This window comes from Emydura macquarii, unplaced genomic scaffold, assembly GCF_026122565.2.
Source record: "Emydura macquarii macquarii isolate MOO-44397 ecotype Brisbane River unplaced genomic scaffold, CSIRO-AGI_Emac_v2 contig_2768, whole genome shotgun sequence".
In the NCBI taxonomy this organism is placed as follows: Eukaryota; Metazoa; Chordata; order Testudines; family Chelidae; genus Emydura; species Emydura macquarii.
The window spans coordinates 27,425,756-27,430,150 of NW_027132905.1; the positions used below are offsets into that span (position 1 = coordinate 27,425,756).

General features: G+C 47.1%; 1 long non-coding RNA gene across 1 annotated transcript; it reads left to right on the forward strand.

Moving 5' to 3' along the window:
- Positions 1-435: 435 nt before the first annotated feature.
- LOC137165184 (uncharacterized) lies at positions 436-3,787 on the forward strand. Its single transcript, XR_010923296.1, has 3 exons — positions 436-499; positions 2,390-2,450; positions 3,763-3,787. It is a non-coding gene; the product is annotated as an uncharacterized lncRNA (long non-coding RNA).
- The last annotated feature ends 608 nt before the right edge of the window (positions 3,788-4,395 follow it).

A 4,395-nucleotide genomic window follows, 5' to 3' on the forward strand; every position in this document is an offset into this window, starting at 1 on the left:
AGTCAGCTCACCCATTATCTCTGCTGCACCTGATCAAGGAAAGCGTTTCCACAGCCACTAACATCTCAAAGGGAAACCGCGCTTTTCTGTTTGTTACGTGAGAACACATTCCCACTCCCATTTCAATTGGCAATAATGTTCCACTTCTTTTCAGTGGGACTAAGCTTTGGCTTCTTGTGCATTTTTCTCCTCTCTTCAATCTTTCTTACTAACGGGAATTTGTGCTGACATGAGATCTGGTTTCCAGTCTAGCTCGCCAGCTCACTGCTGATTATTTCTCACTCACCCACCTGAAGCTTTTGGGCACTGCCAGTTGCCATGGAGGTGACAGTTGATTCTGAGGTCACAAGGACACATCCGGTGAGGAACAAGCAACAGAAGCTGGGCTGGGCTTTCATTCAAGCATATCTGAGTCCAGAGAGAGAGGGGCAGGGAGGAACACAGGATATGGTCTCTAACTGGGCTTCCCAATAAATCACAGAGTTGGTAATAAAACCAGGTAAGATCATTCTTTATATCAGGGATTCTCAACCCCCCGGGGGGGGGCGGGGGGGGAGTGTCATAAATGGGTATCAAGAGGTCATTAGCACCTGCCCTTCCCATGGTGCCAAATGGGAGAAAGGCAAATAGCAAAACCTCGTGGAAACTCTTTGAGCCGTTTGTGGATACTTCACAGCTAGTTTAAAAAGGGGCTAAAACATTCACATCAATAAGGGAACCTGCTCTGGTGACACAGACTCCAGCGTACATTTGCTTGTCAAGTCAAGAGATCTCCATGGCTTCCCTGACTGCAACAGTTTAACAGAGAACACAGAGGAAGGCTCAAGCCACAGAATTCTGATTTGAATCCAGATGTTAACACCCTCACCCACCTCTCCAACGTATTTGGATTCAACTCATGACATATTTGTCTCTTTTGCAGTCTGGGACTGGATTCAACCTCATCTCTAGTTCCCGGATATTTAACCTACATTTTCCCTTTGCTCAGTTTCCTCCCATGATGCCTAATTATACAGTCCTGAGCCAGGCAAAAGTGGGGAGCTTAGATCCAGCCCAGTGAGTTCCCAGGTGTGCTGATGAGTGCAGGGGCACTTTACTGAAACTGAAATCAGCCAGGCTTGCCCAAAACTCTTTCTGGGGTCTGCAGCTCAGACCCCGGCAATGGCATGCGTGCCATGTGCCACCTGCTTCACGCCTGGGGAGCTCCATTGGTCAGTGCAGAGGGGCCACTAGCATCCAGGACAGCACTAGCAAGGAGCACAGACTATAACCCCTAGCCACACTGTGGCCAGCCCTGGAACAAGGGGCAGACTGAGGAGAGGAGAATCAGGTTGCATACTCGCTCTCGTACATCTCTTCCAGGACCAGCAACCTTGCGGTTTATGCTTCTCACCCTTGTTGACAGCTCCCAGCTTTGGACCCAGGAGGGCTGAACAAAGTGTTCTAGGAGAAGAGCCTTCTCATCTGGAATTCACTCCCCTTGCTGGTCCATTAAGGTCCATTCAAGCAGCTGCTAATGGGGGGAATTTTTCTCTTAGGGTGGATAGACTAGGACCTGTGGGCCAGATCCTCAGATAATGTAAATCAGGAGTCACCCCATTGAAGTCAATGGCACTAGATTGATTTACATCAGCTGAGCATCTGGGCTGGTGTATTTTCTGATGCTGCTTTCTGCCAGTGCATGGGTGCAATGGTGATAGCTTTAGGAATGGGGGAATTGTCTGATGCAGGCAGAAGGATTTCTGAAATTAAGGAGGGCTTCAGGCTTGTGCCTGGGTTGCTTATTTTTAAATAATATTCATCCAACACTTGCAGATGATAATCCCCATTGTCTGTCATCTATCCAAATTATACAGCGCTCATGCTCTCTTTTCTTTCATTTTTAAGTGAATTTTTCGACTGTGAAAAGGGCCACAATGACAACTCTGTAGACAGGCGCCCCCTGTTGATCCTGAGATACAGCGATGTAAACACCCCACACGCATGCCCCCATCATGCCAAAGCCCTGCTCACGAGGATCCAGCCCCAGAGTTCAGGGTGGAATTCAGGCTCGATGACACATACATGACACAGACAAGCGGGTACCCAGTTGTGATGGTGGGGTTAGAACACCCCTTCCCTCCCAAGTTCTTTGCCAAAAAGCAGGGGAAGAGCCAGGACTTTACAGCCAGCAAAGACCCTTCTAACAAAGGCCCAGCTTAGTAATGTGGGAGAATGAAACATAACGCAGATGGGAGCAGAAGAAGCTGGCAAATCCCACGCTGGCTGGTGATATCTCATCTCTCCTTAGTGGGCAGACGCTCCCTTTGAAGAGACCACTAAGAAATAGGCAAAATTTTCCACACAAGTCCAGGGTTGGTATGTCAAGCTTTGCACTCTGTCTCGACAGGGACTTCCATCCTCCATGCTGCTGCTGATTCTGGTATTGCATTTGGCCATGCCCATTCCCGGTGAGTATCACACACACTGATGTCGCCATTTGGACTCTTAAAGGAACATTGCAAAGTTTGGAAAAGCCCCAGATGGCTAGAGCTGATACCAGCTATTAGCAGAAGACAATGTCGTCTTCACAGCACATTGCTTCTGTTTATGGTTCCTTCATCCTGAAGGTGGGATTTTTAACAGAGGTGAAGGAGTTCAGAATCCAACTCCTATTAGAACTCTGTGGGATTCCAGTGCCTAACCCTCTTGTGATTGTTTGAAAATCCCCCAGGTCCTGTGGGACTTGAATGTCCTCTTTTAACAGCAACTCAGTTTTACCTGCAGTCTCCCCCCAGGTAGAAGAGGTACAGGACTTTGTTGGACTGAATGTGTAAGTGGATTTTTTGGGAGGATGGATGGGAGTTCGGGGAGATTAAAAACAAGCCTGAACTCATAACAGCCTAAATGGCTAATCACCAAGATCATGTCCTCCCACCTTAATACTTAAGCCCTAGCCATGGTACTGGGAATTACATTCGTTCACTAGTTTTCCTGTTTGGAAGTGGTGACCCTGTTACAGCTTTTTTACCTTCCAAGCACCCCCTTATGGTATGGGATAGTCCTGCAGGCATCTTGCCTCAGTTGCCTTCAGAAATTCCCAGAAATAATCCATTCCCAGCAAAGCCTTTAAAACAATACCTCCCCCCTCACCACGAAGTCTAATTTATTTCACATAGTCCAGCTCCCAAAGTAAGGCCCCTTACACTCAGTTCAGGGTTCCCACAGCTCTCCATCCTGGGATTGTGTGGTTCAAGTCCCAGCCTCCTTGGCCCACAAACTCACCTTTTACATCAGGGTTTCCACAGCCTTCCTTCTACGGACTGTATGCTGGCTGAGTTCTTCCTCTCTGCAGCTCCTCTGGTTCCACCCAAAGCCTCTCCCTTATCACCCCCAAGGCCTAATTGGGTCCCAGGACCCACTGGTCACATGACCATTTTTCTCATCTGGGGTGGAGAGCCAGCTGTGCCAGGTAGAATAGAGACCCATCACCCCTTAAAGGGACCAGTCACCTTGTGATCCAACGTTATGGGTGCAAAATGCAGGTGCAGGACAACTAGCCAGTTTTAACTCAGAAGCAAAATGGGAATTTATGCTCCTAAATCTTCATTTTAGAAGGCAACTACCAAATGTGGACATAGTAAGATATGTAGGGGTGTACCCCCATGAATAGCTTGTCCCGCTTTTCTCCTGCCCAGTAATCTCTGCCAGGAATCTGGGAACTCAGGAACAGCAGCAGTGGACTATAGCTTTAACAAATGAATGCTTTTGTATCGGAGCTAGGAAGAAGCTGGAGCTTCTGGACAGAAAAAGAGAGCGGTGATGATATTTTTTCCTGGTATTACTCTTCAAAGGTACGTTGCAATACAATAATGCAGTCTATTTAATAAGGCTATCTCCCAACTCACAGCAGGTCCAATAGTATAAATGTTCTACTCAAGCGTCATTGTGGGTAGAGGGAGAAGACATGATGTGCTGTTATTCGGTGTGGGGAACAGCCTTCCAGCAAGACCTCTGAGTGGCAGGACAAAGTGTGCATCAAATATTATTTGACAAATTTCACTGGCATTCACTGAATAGTGCTTGACCAGCACAATGCCCAGAGAGGGTCAAATTCAGTGGATATATTATTTGACAGACAATGATGAAAGGCAGAAAATTGTTGCCCCTTGTTGACACAAAAGGCTAGTCAAAGTTTGGGATTCTGAGGATGTTCCAATTGGGAGTAGAAATTAGTGATAGTCGGGTATCTCTTTGATGCAGTGTTTTTTATTTACAAAGAATGTACAAAGTCCTGTGTTCAGAGGAATCAAATAGCAGAAAACAGCTTCTTTGATCATGGGACTAAGAACACTCTTTTCAGCCTGCACCACTGATACAAAAACCTCTCCCCAGTTTCTTCCAGGGTCATACACT